General features: G+C 43.7%; 1 protein-coding gene and 1 long non-coding RNA gene across 2 annotated transcripts in view; one reads left to right on the top strand and one right to left on the bottom strand.

Moving 5' to 3' along the window:
- LOC146640591 (uncharacterized) overlaps window positions 1-5,403 on the bottom strand; it is a 29,584-nt gene extending 24,181 nt beyond the window's left edge. Inside the window, exons 1-2 of the mRNA XM_085399984.1 lie at window positions 5,316-5,403; window positions 4,261-4,396 (exon numbers count right to left, since the gene is read on the bottom strand). The gene's annotated coding sequence lies outside the window, so the exon portion shown is untranslated. The remainder of the gene's footprint in view (window positions 1-4,260; window positions 4,397-5,315) is intronic.
- An 11,107-nt stretch (window positions 5,404-16,510) lies between these two features.
- LOC146640590 (uncharacterized) lies at window positions 16,511-21,550 on the top strand. Its single transcript, XR_014910007.1, has 2 exons — window positions 16,511-16,920; window positions 21,034-21,550. It is a non-coding gene; the product is annotated as an uncharacterized LOC146640590 (long non-coding RNA).
- Window positions 21,551-22,500: the final 950 nt, after the last annotated feature.

Here is a 22,500-nt window from a genome sequence, read left to right as displayed (position 1 = left end):
TGAGTCTGATTTATTTCACACAAATAAATGCTATAAAACACTAAACATGAGCTTTCAATATACTGTTCAGCTGGTTCCTCATTCACATCAATTACATTTACTTATTTCACAACATCAGTGAAATATACTCTTTTTAACTGGTTCAGTTTCTCAAGTTCACACTTCTTTCCATAACAGCTACATCCTTTTATCATATCAATAAACACATCACATTGTCTTCTGCAGTGTCTTACTGGCTAAACAGTTCTATTCAATAACAGCATTGGTAAATACATTACATTTGTTCCTGTTATGTTGTGGCAAGGATTTGTCCACCAGGGGGCAACAGTGGTTGGGGAGCTTTCAGTCTGTGGGGGCGCATGCCCCGGTTCTCTTAATAAAGTAGCAACTGTGAGCTAAACATGGTCTCCGTGGTTCCTTGGTCTTAGGATATCACATATGGCGACGAGGGTAAAAGCCAGGTTTTGCTGTGAAGTTACACCGTGCTAAGTGACTTATGAACTGAGGTTGGCAAGTGGTACAGCGCTAGCATCTGTGGGAAGTGGAGCGTAACCCTCAGTGTGGAATAATGGCTACCACTTTGGGCTCGGTGGCACCGTTCGACAGCGAGCTGCAATCCTGGGAGGAATATTGTGAGATTTTGGATTACTTCTTTGTGGCGAATGATATTAAGGAGGAGGAGAAGAAGCGAGCGGTACTGTTGAGTTGCGTGGGCGCACAGACCTATGCCCTGATTAGGAACCTACTCAGTCCGGTCAAGCCAGGGGATCGTTCTTATGCTGAGTTGGTGGGATTGTTGAACAATCATTTTCACCCTAAGCCGAGTGAAATTGTGCAGCGGTGGAAGTTTAACACACGGAATAGAAGGCCGGAGGAAAGTGTGGGCGATTATGTAGCGGAGCTGAGGAAGCTCGCACAGGACTGTAACTTTGGAGACTCCCTGACGGTGATGCTGCGGGATCGTTTAGTATGTGGAATAAGCGACGACAGAATACAGCGCAGATTGTTAGCAGAGGATTCGCTAACATTTGAAAAGGCGCTGAAGTTTGCTCAAGCAATGGAGGCTGCTAACAGAGACATTGTGGATTTGAAGAGCATGACAGAACAGTCGCGATTCACTAAAGGATTAGGAGCCGTGAACAAGATGGAGGACGGCGGCTCGACGTCACAACAGGTTGTCAGGAAGTGCTACAGATGTGGAGGACTAAATCATGTGGCCAAGGACTGCAGGTTTGTTTCAGAAAAATGCCACAACTGTGGAAAGGTGGGACACATAAAAAGGGTTTGCCGAATGGAAATGGAACAAAAAGGAGGGCGTGGCAGACAAGGTAAACAAGCCCATTTCTTGGAAGAGGAGAATGTGGAGAGTGAGGAAGAAGGAGCTGAAATGCACCACATAAAGGCAAGTGTGACTATGTATAATGTGCATGAGGAGATTAGCATCCCAAGGGAAGAACCCATCAGACAGAAGCTAAAAGTAAATGGACAGAATGTGACATTTGAAGTAGACACAGGCTGTGGTTACACTATCATGTCGAAGGAGTCATTTAAAAAACTTTTTGAAGGCAGTAAGGCGCCCAAAGTAAGCAAGTGTGGAATCAAACTGAGAACGTATGGAGGCCACAAGGTACCCGTGTGGGGAGCAGCCCAAGTGCAGGTGGAATTCAGAGACAGTAAGAAAACACTGGATGTGGTGGTGGTTGAAGGGGCTGGAACTAGTTTGATGGGTCGGGGATGGATTAAGGCCCTCCAATTAGACTGGCAACCTGTACATAAGATCGAAGGCGGAGAGGATGCCTTACAGCGGATACTGGCCAGACATGAAACAGTGTTTAAGGATGAGTTGGGAACGCTGAAGGGGTTTGCGGCAAAGCTAAGGATGCCAAACCGTGCTTCTATAAGCCCCGATCAGTTCCGTTTGCTATGAAAAAGAAAGTGGAGCAGGAACTGGAGAGACTGTTGGAGGAGAAAATCATCCAACCAGTGAAATTCTCAGAGTGGGCCGCACCCATTGTACCCATACTAAAGCCAGACTCCAGCGCCAGAATTTGTGGTGACTACAAACTGACTGTTAACAAGGTGTCGCCTGTAGAACAATACCCCATTCCACGAATGGAGGACATGATAGCGGGGCTGGCGGGAGGAGAAAAATACACCAAGTTAGATATGAGTCACGCATATCAACAGGTTGTACTTGATGAGGAATCTAGAAAGTATGTCACAGTGAACACACACAAGGGTTTGTTTACATACACCAGGTTGCCATTTGGTGTGAGTTCAAGTCCTGCCATTTTTCAGCGCACCATGGAGAGTGTGTTGCAAGGTCTGACCAATGTCGCAGTGTATCTGGATGACATCATCCTGACGGGAAAGAATGACAAAGAACATCTTCAAACACTGGAGGGAGTGCTGCAGCGCTTGGAGGAGGCGGGCCTGCGCTTAAAAAGGAGCAAATGTCAATTCATGGAGAAGGAAGTGACATTTTTAGGACATCGGGTGGATAAGACCGGTTTACATCCAGTGCCGGCAAAAGTGAAAGCAGTGCAGGAGGCGCCACCCCCAAAATCAGTGACAGAGCTCAAAGCTTATTTGGGGTTGTTGAACTTCTATAATAAGTTCTTGCCAAACTTGTCCACACTGTTGGCCCCACTGCACAAGCTTCTGAGAAAGGGGGAACCATGGTGTTGGGGACCAGCACAGGAGAAGGTTTTCGGCAAATCAAAGGAACTGTTGCAGTCAAGCAGTGTATTGGTACACTATGATGAGCAAAAGGATTTAATTCTTTCTTGCGATGCGTCCCCCTATGGAGTGGGAGCAGTACTAGCTCACCGCATGCCAGATGGTCAGGAAAAACCCATTGGGTTTGCATCGCGTACCCTGAATGCAGCAGAAAAGAACTACTCACAGCTGGATAAAGAAGGATTGGCTGTGATATTTGGTGTACAGTATTTTCATAAGTACCTGTACGGCAGGAAGTTCATGATTATCACGGATCATAAGCCATTGATAAGTTTGTTCCATGAGTTGAAGGCCGTCCCTCAGATGGCGTCACAGAGGATCATGCGATGGGCAGTGTTATTAAGAGCCTATGAGTATGTCATTAAATACAGAGAAGGCAAAAATAACAGTAATGCTGATGGTCTGAGTCGTCTCCCTCTTCCAGAGAACCTCCCTAAAGAGGTGGCAGCTGAGGACCAAGTGTTGATGGTAGATCAGGACCAGGAGGGCGTGATGACATCTGAGCAGCTGCAAAGATGGACAACCAAAGATCCCATACTCTCCAGAGTGCGTGAGTATGCTATGAGAGGATGGCCCACTACGCAGCATCCTAATTTTCAGCCCTACAGACAGAGACAACAGGAGCTGAGTGTGCAGGATGGGTGTGTGCTGTGGGGGGCGAGGGTGGTGATACCAGAACGAGGTCGACGCCCCCTTTTGGAACAGCTACATCAGTCACACCCAGGAATGAGCCGCATGAAGGGCCTGGCCAGAAGCTACATGTGGTGGCCGCATATGGAGAATGACATTGAAGACAAGGTGAGGTCCTGCAGTACATGTCAAGAACATAGACACAGGCCACAAGAGGCACCGCTACACCCCTGGGAGTGGCCAGAAAAGCCCTGGAGAAGGATACATATCGATTATGCGGGCCCGTTTTTGGGTAAAATGTTCTTAGTAATAGTGGACGCCCACTCCAAATGGTTAGATGTGTATACAGTTCCATCCGCTACAGCAGCTGCAACCATAGACTGCCTGAGAAATTGTTTCAGCACGCACGGCCTTCCTGAGATGGTGGTCTCAGATAATGCCCAGTGTTTTGTAAGTGCACAAACTAAAGAGTTCATGGCAAAGAACGGAATCACTCACGTCACCTCCGCTCCATATCACCCCGCCTCCAATGGGTTAGCAGAAAGAGCAGTGCAAACGTTCAAAGAACTCATGAAAAAGAGTACTGGAGACACACTGGCAACCAAGTTAAACAGGGCTCTGTTTAGTTACAGAATCACACCACAGTCCACAACAGGGAAGTCTCCCGCTGAGTTGATGATGGGCCGGAAGTTGAGGTGTACTCTTGATCTCATACACCCTGACTTGAAACAAAAAGTGACAGCAAAACAAGATAGCCAAAGACGGTATCATGATAGACATGCCAAGGAACGCATGTTTGTTATTGGAGACACAGTATATACCAGAAACTATGGCAGAGGACCCAAATGGATACCAGGACTTATACAGGAGATGACGGGGCCTGTTTCCTACTTGGTGATGCTGGGCAATGGGACAGTGGTGAGGCGTCACGTCGATCAGCTGTTTGCCCGCCTGGAGCCGTGCCTGGCAGCAGGAATGCCTGAAGGCCACCCAGGCGAGCCCCCAAAGGCAGCCCCAAACATCAGCGCTGAGACAGGAGACGAGGATGAGAGACACATAGAGGTGCAAGTTACACCAGTGGTGAAGCCACATATGGAGAGTAGTGATTCGTTGGAATCACCTGCCACTGGGTTACGGCGATCGCAAAGGACCAAGAGAAAGCCGGAGCAACTGAGAGACTTTGTGCCGTGATTACGGTGAACTGTTATAGGTTAACCTAAGACTGTTGGACTAAAGGTTCACTATTCCGGAGTGAAATTTCAATAAAGGCTGGGGACGGGGTTGTTGCATTTTTTTTATAAAGGTGAAGTTTTTGGTTATGGGTATTTTCTGTAGTGATTAAAACTACAGAGTAGTTCCAGTTTAAGGGGGGAGGAATGTTATGTTGTGGCAAGGATTTGTCCACCAGGGGGCAACAGTGGTTGGGGAGCTTTCAGTCTGTGGGGGCGCATGCCCCGGTTCTCTTAATAAAGAAGCAACTGTGAGCTAAACATGGTCTCCGTGGTTCCTTGGTCTTAGGATATCACAGTTCCCTCCAGTAATTTACTGGCAAAATCACTATTTAGTGCATCATGAAACACAGCTTGTTGAATCAACCCATGAATGCCTCTGTTAGCTACACAGAGTTGCTCAGAGTGCTTGTGTTACACTAGCTAATCTACTCAGTCACTTTAACAGAACTATTAACATTCACATCTCACAGAACTGATTTGATTGGAGCATTACAACACGTTTGCACAGAGCATAGGAGCGCACTGACTCTGCTTCACGAGCGCTCCACCTAACGAGCGGGCTCGCGGTGCGGTCGCGCGGGACACTCCTCTGGTTTTCTCCCGTGTTTACATATAAATAACTTTGGCGGACCGCCTTAACTCTCCCATTCACATTAACGTGGGTAACCATGGTGACAATAAACAACATTTTCGGTGCGAGCACCGTGTACCGACCTGTAAAAGCAGGTGAAGAGCAGAGTAAGGAAGACACGATGCGTCTCTGCTTTCCTCCAGAACGTGTCTGAGGAAGCAGCGGAAGGTGGGCTCCACTTACTGCTCCCCGAAACCCCGGAGCAAGCACCAAAGTTCCGCCCTCACTGCTTTCTAACATAAAATGAATCCCTGTTACATGGATTTTCTATCCTCTTAAAGAAACTGAAAATAAATACATATAGCAATGAAAAATGTCCCGTTACATGAGTGTTTTACACAAAATAATATTCATGTGGTCATTCCCTCACAGGGGTGCCACAACTACACTGCTGTTTTGACAGAGACACAGTGTGTTTATCTAACTTGGCTGAAGCCAAAGTTCTCCAGACAAATTCAGTCTGTTTCTGCCAAGTGTGAACTCACTGGATGAGCGCCAGATACACAGAATCAAAAAGGGATAAATTACTTTTCTTATGTCATGTTCCCGTCACAAACTGGCTCAAGGAGAGGGGAAGCAGGAGTCCACAGATGAAATGTTCCTATAAATAAAGTGGAATTTATTCAAACTTTACCAAAACTTCAACACATCAAATACAAGCAGTTCAGCAGGGAGTGGATGTGTGTTGCATGTGCCAGGTGGATGCAGAGAGAGGCCAGGGCCACGTTCAAACCTGAACACGCTGCACAGTGTTTTCTTCCATTTGTTAGGGATGCATGAAATGCTTCCTTGAAAGGATGTGTGCAGTCACCAGTGGGCGTGGAAGCATGTGCGCCCTCATTTGGTGGGTGTGCAAGAAAAGTCATCCTGTCACACAGCAATGCCTACATAAATCACACCACTCTGCTTAAAATAATAATGTTTAGTGAAGCAGGTGAAGCAAAGGGCTGCTTTTAATAGGCTGGGAGACCCAGGTGTGCTGCTTTAGCTGCTGAGCCTCAGAACAGCGGAGAGTGGTAAGAAGGGAGGAGGGGGTCTGGCTGTGTTTGTGAACGATAGATGGTGTAACTCTGGGCATTTCTCTATCAAAGAGACACTATGCTGTAAGGACATTGAGCTGCTAGCGGTTAGCATGAGACCGTACTATCTACCACGAGAGTTTACACACGTGATTATGATAGCTGTGTATGTCCCGCCCTCTGCTAACGCTGCAGCAGCCTGTGAGGTCCTGCACACTGTAACCAGCAGACTCCAAACACAGCACCCTCAGGCCCTTTTCCTGATCTCTGGGGACTTTAAAGATGATGTAACCATTTAATTATGGTTACATAATTAATTATGTAATTAATTATGCAAAATGCAAAACGCTCAGCTGTGTCTCCAATCAAAGCTCTGTAACTTCAGAGGTGATGTTCATATGTTGACTAATGGTTTTCTTTCATTTTTGATGTACTGCAGAATATTTGTATAAAATCCAGGCCAGGAAAATCTCCTTCATGTGTTTCTGTGTTTTGTCTTCAGCTACGTTGACACAAAGGCCTCTGCTGTGACGCTCACACCTTTGATAAAGTCTGGAGAGTGTCAGCTTCCTGTTTATAGATACAAAAATATGTAATGTTGTGAACTCTGGCCGCAGCGGCGCAAGAAAAAGGAGAATTACGGGAAGCACTCACAACAGGTAAAATCAAAATAACAAAGTAAAGTAGGATAAAATAAAAAACAACAAAAGAACAACACAATATACTTCCCCGTACTGTTACTGCTAACCTCTGTTAACCTAGTAACTCTTACCTTCTAACTGACAGCTGGTCAATAAACGAGCTCCATAAACGCTCCATATTCACCTTTACATGGAATATAAAGGGAAAAGAAGAAACACAGTGCTGTGTCAGCGTTAGACATATAGATATATCCTTGCTTTTAATACATTTGAAGGTGGGTGGGAGAGGTGCTTCTCCGCGTAGTCTACGGTCTCTTTGGGATCGGTAAAGCTTTTCCTCACATCACCATGGGTCACTAACAGCTTTGCAGGGTATAGCAGTCTGTACCTGACGCCGGTCATCCCACGTAGTCTTCCTCTCATATTTGCAAATGCGGCTCTGCGTTTCCAACAGAGGGAGGGAAATCTGGGAGGATGTTTATTTTAAAAACCCTTATACATCAGGTTCTTGTTCTCTGCAGCTTTCAGCAGAATTTCCTCACCAATGTGGTAGTAGTGCAATCTCAAGATGATGAGGAAGATGACTTTGTTTGGGACGCTGGCGATTCGCTCTATGTGCTCGATCGATGAGTGGCTTCTCCTCGAGAGATAGCGCCTCCGCCAACAGGTGTGAACCAACTCAGTCATCTTGGGTCCCTCTGTGCCTTCTGGTATTCCTGCAGTTCTTAAATTATTCCTCCTGGAGTGCCTCAAGAGCTCCACATCTCTCATCTAACTTCTTTACCTCCGCAGACAAACGCTCCACAGTGGCCTGGAGAGTGGCGATGGTGTCAGAGTGGTTCGAGCCACAGTCCTGCAGTTCAGTCAAAGTGTTATCATGCCTGGCCACGTCGCTTTTTATGTCCGAAATTGAGGGCTGGATGCTCTGGTTCAAGGATGATATCTCGCCTCCTATGGTGGTAGAAATCTCTAATATGCAAGTGTCCAGTGCTAGTTAGTTAGTTCTAGTTCTAGTGGTTAGTGGGGCTTTATTTGATGATTCTAGTGTGTGTTACATTGTTGTCATATTGTTGAGTCGCAGAGCTGTACAGTGTTACAGTTTCTGTAGAGTCTGGTATAAGGAACTCAGATCCCTCTGTGAATAATGTTCACTGAAACTGATCTGTAGTTAATGAACTAGTCAGGATTTACACTAGAGAACGTTTCTGCCATTACATGGCCTGTATTTGTAGAGCGCTTTACTCGTCCCTAAGGACCCCAAAGTGCTTTTTTGCCCAAGGACACAACGACCGAGACTGTCCAAGCCGGGGCTCGAACCGGCAACCTTCCGATTACAAGACGAGCTGCCAACTCTTGAGCCACGATCGGCCCACATATTGTTGTCTTTTGTTGCAGACACCAAGTGTTGAGATCCTGTCTCAACCTCCTACATTCTTCCAGCAGGTTACACATTATTTTTTGTATTTGGAATCAAATATATGTGTCAGTTGGGCCTAGTGCAGGGGTCAGCAACCTTTAACACCCAAAGAGCCTTTTGGACCCGGTTTCCACGCAAAGGGTCAGGGTTCGGGAAAACACTGGGAGCTGCAAATACTTTGTGACATCTAAAATGAAGATAACACTGTGTATATTGTTTTTACCTTTATGCTTTGTGTGAACAACTACAGTGTGTTGCTTATGAAATCCATGAAGTGCTACAGAGAAAATTACATTTTATTTAAGTAATGAACACATTTTGAGCTCTTAAAGAAATATAACAAAGGAAAGCTGAACTACAATGATCCATGTAGCAAACACAAACTGTTATATCGCCTTTGGGCTTTTGGAGCCTTGACCTGACTTTTAAAAAAAGCGCGTTCATGCAAACATCGTCGGGTCTGCCGTGATATGTTTACAACGGGACTTCTGCTCCTGAACCTCTGCGCACAGCGTCTGCAGGTAAGGTAACTTTATTTATACCCAAAGGCAAGGTAAATTTGCTCTACAGAAAAATGACAGCATTTGACATCCCTTTAAAAACACACATACCTAGTAAATATATAAAACTCACTGTGACACATACTTTAATATTTCGAATCAAAAACAGTTCTTATTTAATTCAGTGACAGCAACGGGGACAAAGCTGTTTTTATAACGCTTTGTCCTGCATCTCGGAAATAGAAACCTCCGTCCTGAGGGAAGAAGCTGAAATTCACCCCTTAGAGGATGGGAACCATTTTTAAGGATTGATAAAGCCATCCTCTGTACCTGCTCAGAGTACAGGGAGGCTAAACAAGACTGTGGCTCACCTATCAGACGACTGGACCATCTCACTATCTGATTCAGAGAGTTTTTCTCTGTGACAGAGGTCTGACCGAACCATGCCACCAAACAAAAGGATAAAACAGACTCAATAAAAGAACGATAAAACAAAGTTAACATTTTTTGGTCAATGTGGAAATGAACAAGTTTCCTAAGGCAATAAAGGTGCTGGTGACCCTTTTTACAAACTGATTTGCAATTTTGATCAAAGTTCAGTTTTTCATTGATTATGGTCCCAAGATATTTATATGATTGTACTTGCTCTATTTTCTGACCTTTAATTAAAGTGACTGCTTGCCCATTTTGTTGTTTCCTAAAATCAACAACCATGTCTTTTGTTTTAGATATGTTCAGCTGGAGATAAGACTCCTCCCACCACTGAACAAAGTCATCAATGACTGGGCCGTGGTTAGTTTCACCCTCTTTCAGTAAGCTGACAATAACAGAGTCATCTGCATATTTAATAATGACCCTGTTTTCATGTCTGCCCTGACACATGTTTGTATAGAGAGTGAATAATAAGGGCGATAGGACGCAGCCTTGAGGAGAACCTGTGGAGGAGAACACTGGGTCAGACAGAACCCCATTTATTCTCACTCTTTGTGACCTGTCAGTTAGAAAATCTAAAATCCAGCCCAGCAGGTTTTTCCTGATTTCAAACTGTTCTAAAAGTCTTTTAATTAAAATATGGGGCTGTGTTGTATTAAAAGCCGAAGAAAAATCAATGAAAAGAAGTCTTGCAAAAGTCCCTTTACTCTCTACATGTTTAAGAATTAGATTTAGTAAAGTCAAACGTGCGTCCTCCACTCCTCTGTTGGGCCTGTATGCAAACTGCATTGGATCCAGCTGACCTTCAGTCTCTTCATAATCACATTTCTGAGGATTTTTTCAAAGACTTTCATGACAACTGAAGTGAGGCAACAGGCCTGAAGTCGTTTAGATTTAGGGACAGGAACCACGACTGCTTCTTTGCAAAGAGAGGGCACATGTTGTGTTTGCAAGGATTTGTTAAAAATAACCTGAAATATAGGCCTGAGTTCATCAGCACAAGATTTAATTAGGCGGCCACTAATATTATCAGGACCTGGCTCTTGTTCACATTGACTGTATGAAAGGCCTTTTTAACATCGCTGAGTTCAATGATAAAGTGCTGAGTATCTCTCAGTTTCTGTTTCAGTTCCCAAATATCCTCGCTGAAATCAGAAGAACTAAAACGAGCATAAAACATGTTTAAAGCATTTGAAAATCTCTGTCTGAATTAAACCATCTAAAATGACCTGACTGCTGCTCTGGGAATTTTGAAACCCTGCTATGGTTTTCATACAAGTCCAGGCAGACCCAAAAGTTTTTGCAGCAAATTTGCTTTCAAGAAGGTTTTTGTCTGTTTTGCTTTCAAGATCTCGATTTTCATTTCCTTGGTAGCTGTCTGAAAATCGGTAACAGCCCCTCTTTAAAGGCCTGTCTCTTTTTCCTTAAACAGGATTTGACACTTTTAGTGACCCATGGCTTATTGTTAGCGTAAATTTTAACGCGCTTACGGGGTGTAATCATGTCTTTACAAAATACTGCACAGGAGCTAGTAACATCCACCAAAGCGTCGAGATCATCTCCACAAGACTGAAGACGGGGCTGTACGAAGTCACTTTATCTCTACAGACTGTAAGCTGTCGTCTGTGAGGCGTCAGCGTGTTTGTTTGAACACAGTTCACGGTGGAGAACAGCTGCTGACATAATGTGGATCCGAAGATCCATAACTGGCCTACCTGGGGCTGAAAGTCTCCATAAATGCAGGCGTTTCGGCGGCTACACCGGCTTCCACGAGTGTGACGCTTATTTTGAGAAAATAATAGAATATAAATGTATTTTTCTATTTCAATATCACAATAATCTTCCAATGTAGAACTACAAGTTAAAAAAGAAGTAACATAAATCAAATCCACTTCAGCTAAATACTTCTCATTTATTTCCATCTTACATGCTGTGACTGCAGCCATTCCCACATCTCTGTGAATGGGACTCATGGACATGGATCAGTGGTTGTTGATCAATGGTCCTGAGAATCTGCATAATTAAGATGAAGGAACGGAGCTCCCAGCCCATCGTTCCTGCAGCTGCTTTCAGTCTTTATGCAAATGTCCTGTTTGTAAGACTGAAACCTGCAGCTGAGACTGAAGACGTCACCTGATGATGACGACACGTTTCTCCCACAAAACGCTGCGTCCAGATGAACAGAAGCAACAGACTCACTTTCCTGGATGATTGAGATGCATCAAGACTTCATTGTGTGTTACTTCTCATTCAGCACAGACACATTATTCCTGTTAGGTCATGTCAGCTGTCACTCAGTACAAGCACAACTGTGAACAACACAAACTTCTCTTCAATGTGTCACAGAAACACTAAGTGTGAGAGCCTGTATGACACACAGGACAGACTGTAAGCTCTGCTGGCTGCACAGCACTTTGTAGCAGTTTTCCAACATGTCCTCCACCCGTGATGTCAGTGGTGGGACCCCAGTCACAGCACTCAGCACCACCTCCTTTAAATGTCTTTTATAGCAGTTCCTCCCGTTACTCGGTGCAACGCTTCTTAAATGTGTTTTTGCAGGATAAAACACAGCAGGTGGTGTAGAGAGGACGTCAGCTGACGGAGCAGAGGGAGGCAGACTGTGGATAAATGACAGAGTGAGAGGAGAGCAACCATGACAGAAGCACAGGTGTGGCAGATAGAAGTGGCTTTATAGACACTTATTGTCAGTCCTCGTGCATGCTGTGGAAATAAGTGTCTGTGTCATGAGGTGACATGTGAGCTTATCTTTGGTCAATAAAGCTGAACGACCAGTTTTCACTTTGCTTGTTACGCTTGTTTAGTGACGTCTGGGTTTCTGTGGAGCCCGAATTTTGATGAGTTCTGGTGAAATCATCTGAGATCATCTGAGCATCGGTGAAGAGTCAGCAGAGAAAGTGTGGGACAGAAGTTTGCTTTGGACACATGGACTGAAATCAAAAAGTAACAAACAGGATTTCCAATGGACAGTATGGAGAAGTGAAAGTACACAAAGGCTGTGCTGGAACACGTGTGTTACACTTTTTGACAGCTGAGAACAAAACACAATATTTTGCATCATCTCTGCAGTGTCTCTTCTTTCCTCTGCTGTTGTGCTTTTAGCTCCACACTGTTTCAAATGGTTTGTCAGCAAGCTGACCTCTGACCTCTGCAGTACTAACTCCTGACCCGTACAAAGAGCGGGCGTTTCTGACCTTTGACCTGCAGCTGTATGTCTCTCAGTCTCAGTTCTTCTCTCCGTCACTGATGGAGCAGGTGTAGTTGCTGCTGACAGTCAGTCGTTTGTTTTCTCAGAGTGAGGCTGAAGTCTGAACTGTTCAGAGCATCAGGTCTCATCAACGTGCGCTGCTGTAACGCCGCTTTGTCCTCTGAGATCACCAGGTATGAAACCTGAGTGCTGACAGAGCAGCATGTTCCCCCTCATTCACCTCCACCACCACAGCCAAGGCATGCTGGGAAACTGAGGACACACAGACGGAGAACTGAAGTGTCTGCTGTGTGTTCATCTCAGAGTCCTCACAGGTGACACATTAGCTCCAGAACACCAAGCCAGGTGTTTGAAGCCTGACAGGGATTCTTCCCATCCAGAGGGAGGATTTAGCTGCACAACAATGAACATTAGTGTGTAGTTTAGAAACACAGACTGTGCCTGCACTGCATCTAGTGAAGAAAAGTGTTACTGCCAGAGAACGAGGCTCCTTTAAAGCAGCTGATATTAAGGTTGAAAAATCAACAATAAGCTGATGTAATCAACGTTTCACAAAATGGTCAGCAGCTAAAATCTGGAGCCGTTCTTTGGTGGTAATTAACAGTTTGTTCTTGTTAGCTAATTATGTCATTAAAGGTAGCAGCAGAAGCCTTGTGTTGAAAGCCCATTCACTCACACATTCACACAGTATGTGTGTGTCTGTGTTACACTGTGGACATCCCTTCTGTTGGAGCGCCATCTTGTGGCAGGTTTAAGAAATGTTCTTCTTGTAAATCCAAACTGATGCACCTCCATAGCAGACTGTGGAGGCTTTCAGTGACATGAAGACTTGATTTATACTGTCATATTCTCCTGTTACACAAAGCACAGCACGCTGAACATGGATGAACTGAAACTCCCAGCATCTGACTGAGGAAAAGCACAAATCATTCTCACACTGACTCCTGCTTGATTTTAGATTTGCTTTCAAATCCTCACACTTTCATATGAAGCACTAAATGGGCTCCAGACTGTTTATCTCAGCTTCCTGTCAAACACACTGCTGCTCACACCGAGGCTCAGTTTACTCCTCCAGCCTGGCTTAACCTGCTGTCTGTTAAAAACAGTCCCACACTCCTCTGTTTAATCCTTCTGATCAGACTCTTTGATTTTGTATTGTTTTTACCTGAAGTTGTGTTTTTGACATGGTTCTGTCTGTGAAATAAAGCTCACACACACACTGCTACAGTCCTTCATACACTTAGAAACGAAGCTGCTCCTTTCCTCAGTGCTGACACATAAAGAAGAGTTGCTTTTATATCCAACACGTCTCTGTTCCAGAAAACAGCTTCAGCAGCCTCTGAGTCTGAACTTGGAGTTGGTTATAAGCCACAGGCCTGTGTGCACAGCAATGAGGAAATATAATGCAGTAAGTGAAACATGGATGTGTGGAACAGATTATCCCAAAGGTTGATTCTGTTCATCTGGACGTTCTCAGTGAAACATTTGGTCTCTCGGTCAGGTGACTCCTTTAGTCTCAGCTGACTGCAGCTTTCCAAACCTTTGTCACTGGATCACTCACTTCATCTCCAACGTGTCCCTGACACAGACAGCTGGAGCCGTTACAGCAAAATCATTGATCATTGTTTTTAGAACATTAGCTGGTGTTGGTGGGCAGGCTAGCAGTGCTAATTGTTAGCACTAGTTCTGCTGCTCTCCCTTTGTCTCTGTTATTGTTGGTCTTTAGTGAACAATAGAAAGTGTCTTCATGAGACTGTTGCCTAATGTTCAAATGTAGATAACACCACCTGCACCAACCTGTTACACAGCACAACCCTCTGGTGTAGCTTTGGCTGGAGCACATATTGGCAGCTCCAGTGACATCACCACTCCATGGTGACATCATCTCTACAGACTGTGGCTGTTACATATCCTCACCTGGTAATAATAAGACTGTCCTCAGCTGCACACAGCTCCAAGATGAACAAACTGAAGTAAATACAAATTAGAGTTACGATAGATTGAAATCTTGTAATCAGAGCTAATTCTTAGTGAAACTCTCACAACATCATATCATGATCCTGGGTTAGTGTCTCGGTCTCAGATCACAACATCAGCACAGGCTTGGCTTGGGTGAGGTATTGAGTGGTTCTTGTCCATGACAGCTGCAGGTACAGTGCCATCAGCCATGCTGCACCACATGTCTGCCCAGGAACATTAGTGTGGCTGAGTCTCATGTAAACATTGGTGGGAAAGTGGCTGCAAGCTGGCTGCACTGTGTCCAATACTCTCAGTATGATATCCACAAACCTCTGAGTGTCACAGAGTGGGCCTGTGCTCAGCTCACTGTGCTCAGCTCACTGTGCCCCATTCAATTCTACTTGCATAGTTTTACAAGTAAAATTAAATATACAAGTTGCTCAATGATAAGTTATTGTAGTAACAACTAAGTCCATGGTCATTATTTGTTAATAGGAGCTTAAAGCTTCTGCACCAATCATGGAGCAGCAGGTTTAGAGCATGTGGATCTACAAAAGTAAGTCCCAGTAAGATGGGCTGAGCCTTACATACTAGAAGAAACATGTCATTCCCAGCAGATGAAGCGCCCTTTAAAGCAGGATCTCACTTTAAACCTAAAGAACTTGCTATGAGCATGCAGTGCATTCATGGTTATTATTCATACGATTGTGGGGAGCTAATAAAGTGCAACTATCACATTACATTTTATTATTAAATTGTTGTTAACAATCCCTTCACTTCTGCTTATCTAATTCATGGTTGCAGGATGGCTGACAGCTTCCATTAGGCAGGAGGTAATGTCCATTCTGGCCACAGTGCAACCCACAATGTGTAACTGACACTATTATATTGCATTATGTCACATTGTTACATCTTTTTAATAAATGATGACAGTCAGCTGAATTTGCTGCCCCCTTGGTGGAGGACATCAGGATCAGCAGCTCCATCACAAACACCACAGAAGAAGAACAACACTGGATCAGATTATCTGGACGTGTTTGACAGGGACAGTGTTCATGTTCATGGACATCAGGACAAAAACAGACGATGGAAACCTGCCAGATTTGAGCTAAACTGCTCGTTTCCATGTGTAGTCCCTGGGAGGTCACATGACCAACAAAGACACACAAGCTGTGTCCCAAAACGTCGGCTGCATCCTCCGGAGGCCGCATTTGAAGGCCGATGACGTCACAGCCAGGCGACGAAGGCTGTCCCGATTCCTCGACTCCTTCAAATGCGTCCTTCATTCCCCCGAGTTTGAAGGATGGGTCGGGTGTGTCCTTCGTGGCCCACCATATCCCAGAATTCATAGCGCGGCCCAGCCAAATTTCAGCTGCCAACAATGGCGGCCGCTACTAAGTTTTAAAATTTAACGAGGGAGTACTACTTACTTACAATGAATTCCTTACACTATATAATTTTCCCGTCAGTGTTGGGGAATTCTCAATGGTGCTTGGTGCCATACCCTCAGGGACTTTAATGTTATATAAAAACACTGACAGCTCAATATCTGCCTCAGTCACTCTCCCTGATCCAGCTGAGTCAGCAGTGGGAAAAATCTGCTTTTCACAGGAACTTGGTAACAGCAATAAGAGAATACGTAGTTTATTCCAAGAAGATATCATGTCTCTCCCATATATAGAATATCTTACTGGAACCGACATGTTCCAGATATCACCTGGAAGACAGTCTGGATGATCCCATAAATATCTAATTGTGAACAAGGTGAAGGAAATCTCATATAAAATTCTTCATAAATGTGACCCAGCCAGTCACTATATGGTAACATTTAAAAGAGACATAAATACTAATTGAACTTTCTGTGGGGATCATCCAGAAACTGTGGCACATCTCTTTTGGTTCCTCTACACAGAGATTCTGGAAGAATTTAGCAGTTTTGTTATTGTCCATATTTTAAGGGAGTTTTCTTTACGATGGGAAAATGTTTTATTCTTTTTCTTTAAGTTCCCCAGGAAGAATGATAAATGTTTTTTTATAAAAAATTTGTTAATACTTTTAGCTATTTTATATCTATAAATGTAAGTTTATTAATAAAACACCATATTTCTGCCTTTTTATAAGGATATGAATTGTACATACAATCAATTTCAGACTCAACCAACAAAAAGCCTCTCAGAACAATATTTATATGTTGATTTTTTTCGCCTACTCATATCATCATTTTTTTACTCCTGGTTCTGTATGTTCATGTTCTGTTCTTTTGTAAACTTCATCTGTTTGTATGTTGTATACTCATTGTGTTTCAATAAAGTTCGATTTAAAAAAAGGTACGTTCTAAACGAAGCTTCAGACGTCACTGATCACGTGACTCTGGCCAAACGAATCAAGCCTCGACACGGTGCTTCTGAAGCAGCGCGTTGATCTTTCTGACACACGCACCGGAGCGTCAGCTTCAAGCGGACCATCACTACGTCTCACATCTAAAGGTGTCAAGGTAACTTTGAACTGAGTTCAGTCAATCTGGAGTTTTTCCAAGTTTTCTGTTGCTCTCTGTGAGAGAAGAGCGTTAAAGGCGGGGCTCTCCAGAGTCCAGCAAAACAGGAAACCACAGCTGGGTGTGTGTAAGTGTGCAAACCAATAGAATGCATCGTGGTGGGGGGGGGCATCACGGGCAAGAAAAAAATAAAATAATCGGTCGTACCCATGCTTCCCCGACGTCATGCCAGCGCATATTGGGAAATTCGTAGGCACCGATCGGTTTTCTATCAGCCATTTGCTGGGAGTAAGGGCGCCCTCCGTTTGCGAGGTGCGCCTGCTGCTGGCGGCACAGGGAGGAGAGGGCGGGGCGGCGGGGAGTCTCTGGCTGGCTGGAGCGGCATCTAATAACCAACTCGCAAAACAAAATAAAAACAACAAACAGATATTATGATACAGACTTATAATCTGCACCCATGTTTTTTCTAAATTCTATAAAGTGAGCGCGAGAGCCCTCGGTGCGCCTGCGCGCTGCTGAAGTCAAAGTAAACTTTATTGTCATCTCCGCTACAGACAGTCCAGCATATAGAGAGACGAGACGACGAGGCTGCAGTTACAGCGGTGCAAGTAAACAAACAATAAATATAAAAAGAGTAAGAAAATAAATCTACACTTTAGGACTCGGGGTAAAGGATCAATAACAATTTAAATTTATAATTTACAGTTTGATGATTTAAAGTCTCACACAACCCGTCAAAAGGGGCGGGGCCGGCTGCTTCCAAGTAGAGCACATTTCATTTATAATGATGTAAATCCAAGCCCATCATGGATTCACGATCTGAATCCTGGGTTGTGTGAAATCCCAGAAATCAACCTTAGACAAAGTGAATCTGTGAACTAAGGTGTAGGTCTGTTAGGTTAATTGTGCTGATCCTCGGGTTGGGGGATTTGTGTTTGTACTGGATCGCAAAATTCAAACCAATGGAAGATGGACAACAAAAGTTCAAAGCCATCAGGTGCTCAGTTTATGTATTTATTTTTGGCCTACATCAGTAAGAAATGCCAAATTATATACACAAAGTTACAGGAATCACCACTCCTGTTATTCATGATGATTTCAGTAACATCACATAATAACATGTAACGTTATTATGTGATGTGCGTACTGTTAATGCTGATGCTGTGGTGAAATTCTCTGCTTCTTTTGTGTATTCTGCATCTATTACGTCAGATTGTCTTACCCCTCATATGGTTGAGAATTTTGCCAATACCCTGTTAACTACATGTTCCTCCATCCTCGACACTGTGGCACCTATTAAAATGAAGCGCCCCAGAACTTACTCACAATGTTGGTTAAGTGACTCTGTTCGCGCTCTACGACGTGCGTGTCGGCGGGATGAGAGAAGGTGGAGGAAAGATAAACTCCAGGCATCTTACGACATCCTACGTACTAGTCGCTTGAAGTTTCAAACTGCTGCCAAAATGGCTAAAGCAGCTTTTCTTTCAAAAATTATCTCTACCAATGGTAACAATCCTTGAATTTTATTTAAAATTTTTAACTCTGTGGTCAACCCCTGCCCCACTATGCCGCTGCCGTGCTCCACGGTTCTTTGCGAACAATTTTTAAATTATTTTTTAGATAAAGTCTCATCTCTTAAATCTGCTCTTCCTTTAATGACAGGCCCTGCGTTTACCCCTGACTGTTCCTCTTCCTTCTATCAGTTTGAACCCGTTTCACTCCCTACTCTTAAGTGTCTGGTTGAACAAATGAACAATACTAATCTCGTATATGATGTTCTTCCATCTCGTATAGTTAAGGACTGTTTTAGTGCAATTGGACCTAGTATATTGTCCCTTTTGAACTCTTCTTTGCTCTCTGGTTGCGTACCATCAGCCTTTAAACATGCTATAATTCAGCCTGTTCTTAAAAAAAGGAACCTCGATTATAATGATTATGCGAACTATAGGCCGATTTCCAAGCTTCCGTTCTTGGCCAAAATTCTTGAGAAGATAGTGTTGCTTCAACTCCAGGCCTACCTGGATGAGAATAGCATTAATGATAAATTCCAATCGGCCTTCAAACCACATCATAGCACTGAGTCAGCGCTGCTCCGAGTTCTCAATGACCTTCTACTAAAAGCTGACAATGGACGCTCCTCGGTCCTAGTGCTATTGGATTTATCGTCGGCTTTCGATATGGTTGATCATAAAATCCTATTGGCGAGACTTGAGCACACTGTAGGCATCAAGGGTGTTGCCCTGGATTGGTTTAAATCATACTTCTCCAATCGGCTCTCCTCGGTTCACTTGGTCACTTCCTCTTCCTCCGCTGTACCTGTCTGTTGTGGTGTCCCTCAGGGATCTGTGTTAGGTCCTACTCTGCTCTCATTGTACATGCTTCCATTAAGCGCTATCTTTGAGAAATATCACATCGCTTTTCATTATTATGCTGATGACATTCAGATCTACTTTGAGTTAAATGATGACCTAGCTTTGTCCTTGAATAGTTTTCGAGGGTGCATGTGTGAGGTCAGGCAATGGCTCCTGGCAAATACTCTTATCCTTAATGATAAGAAAACTGAAATTGTGGTCTTTGGCAGTGACGTCCTTCGTGCCAAACTTCGTGATGCTTTTGGTTTTCTCACTAGCTCCTTTTCCGACACTGTTAGGAATCTGGGCGTGTTACTTGACAGCTCATTTAAACTTGATAGACAAGTGTCTGCTGTTGTTAGATCCAGTTTATACCAACTCCGCCTTATTTCTAAGGCCAGGCAGTATATCTCGCATAAAGACCTGGAAAAACTCATCCATGCCTTTGTAACTTCGAGGCTGGATTACTGCAATTCACTCTATTTTGGACTCCACTCTCCCTCCTCCATAGTTTACAGACAGTCCAAAATGCTGCTGCACGCATTCTAACCAAAACTAAGAAGTTTGCCCACATTACTCCCGTCCTAGCTGATTTGCACTGGTTGCCTGTGAAATACCGTATCCAATTTAAAATTCTGCTGTTTACTTTTAAAATCACTAATAACACAGCACCGAGCTATCTTAAGGAACTCTTAAGCTTATATGTTCCTGCTAGGGCTTTAAGATCATCCTCACAGTTACTGTTGGTGCAGCCTAGATCTCGGCTGAAGTCTAGAGGTGATCGAGTGTTTGCCCTGGCCGCACCAGAGTTGTGGAACAACCTTCCCATTGGCATTCGGGCGTCTGACTCTATTCAATCTTTTAAATCACGGCTTAAAACGTATTTGTTTAATCTTGCGTTTTCTACTGGTTAAATGCTGGCCTTGTCTGCAGTGATTTATTTTACTAATTTTCCTATCTTGCTTTTTATTTGCACTGTGTATGTCTTATCCCCATTGTGTGTTGATGGCACAGTTATATTGTGCTATAGCTATGTGCTATAGTTATATTTTTTCTATTGGTGGCTTTTTCCTGTGAACATAATTCTACACTTTTATTTTTATGACTCTGATTATACTTGTGTTAATTTGTTCTATGTTAAGCACTTTGGCATGCCGTTGGTTTTTAAATGTGCTCTATAAATAAAGATTGTTGTTGTTGTCCTGTAAGCACAGTCTGCCTGTGTCTTTTCTCTGCAAATGAACATTTTCAGCCAATATAGGTAATACATCAACATGGCTGCCGTGGCTAAGTTAGGAATATTTATAATGTCATTTCCAAAACTTGCATATGATCTGCAATTTGTAGCAGATCTACTGACTGTCACAGAGCAGCTGGAGCAGTCTCGAATGCAGGTCAGTCCACTGCTGCCCCCTGTGGCCAAGTGCCATAGCTACTGCTGGATGAACTCGTGACACATCTGCACCTGTTTCTATGAACACATTGAGTCTGAGTGGCTGCACCTACACTGGTGCATTCAAACATATTGAAAGATGCCAGCAATGTGGATTGTCAAGACTCAAACCAATCCACATTGCTGGTGTTGCATCTTTCAATGGCAGCAATGGCAGGTATCAGTGCTCAAACCTTTTGTGTTTGTTTCCAACAAGTTGCCCACCTCGGGAAACAAAAATGTGTTCTTTTACTTGTCAGATGAACATATGAGACACTTTGACTCTTCAGTGCAGTGTGGAGCCTAACAAAGATCTGTTTTGTGTCCCAGCTGATCAGCAGGAGGAGGAGAGTCTGACGGAGCAGCAGAGGAACATTTTCAGCTACTTGGACTCAGCTCAGCCACTACAGAGGAAACAATGAGCTCAACACAGAAGGTGACAGACAGAGCAGGACCATATGACCAAAGATATTTATCACCATATACATTTGAACATTTGCCATAACGTTGTAGCTGACGATAGAATTGACAGCAGACAAAATACTTTACAGCTGCACAACTTTATTAAAAACCCATCAATGTATTTTCACTGAAACAAGCAGCTGTTGTTTATGTGTTTATGTACTAACAGCTGGAAACGTTTCATACAGCTGTGTTTGACAGAAATGAAGGAGAACATATTTAGTTCATTTGTTTCTACATGAGCTCTGTGTGATTTGATGAGTATCTGAGGCTGAGACCACAGGACTGTAAAACATGATTGTTGGGCTTCATTTCTGTGCTGAACAGTCGTTTAAGATTAGCTGTAAATAACAATTAGCTGATGTTGTTCATGAGACTAAAGTCATCACACTGTGGTAATGTAAATATAATATGGCCAATATTATAGTTATTATATTGTTGGCATTACTAAATTTGGCTCAATGCTTACATATATGTGTAAAAAGCAAATGTAGGAGCTGTGATAACTGTGTCTGATAGAATGAAGAGTAGACTGATATATGAAATATTCCTTTATTGGGTGAGAAAATCAGACCATGTCATAACTGCTTTAAGTCACACAGAATAGATATCAGAGCCTTAAACAGGCTGACTTCTGCTAAATGGGTCAAACTGGGCAGAAAGTCTACAAACACATAACATCCTTATAGAATATGATGTAACACTATAGATCAACTTAGCTCAGAATATATAAAGCATATAAACAGTTACAGCAATATGATGCAACAAACACAGCAGCTACTGATCCAAAATACTCAAAGCTTCATAGTCAAAGGAGCTTGCAAAGAAAAGCGTCTGGACTTCTTTAAGTTACTTGAAGACGTTTCACCTCTCATCCGAGAAGCTTCTTCAGTTCTAAGGTCAAATGGTGGAGAGTCCCAGATATAAACCTAGTGGGAGTGACCCCCCACAGAGGGACAAAAGGACCCCCCTCCTCTAATCGCCTGAGCCAAGGTGTGAAACTGGGTGTGGGTCCCAATCAGCCAGAGTTTCGGGTGAGTTCATTGTGAAACCTGGCCCCACCTTATCATGCGAATTCCTGAGGTCAGATGGCCCAGGATGTGAGTGGGCGTTAAGGCGTCTGGGAAGGGATCTCAAAACTGGATTATAGATGGCAGAGAGTTGGTGTCGTAAGCCCCGCCTCTGTTCAAAGATGGTCGCTCACAGTGGACATAGATGGCTTCTTTCACTCCTCTTTCAAACCATCTGTCCTCTCTGTCCAAAATGTGAACATTGGCATCCTCGAAAGAGTGTCCTTTATCCTTAAGATGCAGATGGACAGCTGAGTCTTGTCCT

Source organism: Rhamphochromis longiceps, unplaced genomic scaffold (assembly GCF_057381845.1).
Source record: "Rhamphochromis longiceps isolate RC_006_pf unplaced genomic scaffold, R_longiceps_female_GT1.1 unmapped_scaffold_4, whole genome shotgun sequence".
Lineage (NCBI taxonomy): Eukaryota > Metazoa > Chordata > Actinopteri > Cichliformes > Cichlidae > Rhamphochromis > Rhamphochromis longiceps.
The sequence above is the reverse complement of the archived record's forward strand: the minus strand, read 5'-3'. Positions and strand labels throughout refer to the sequence as shown.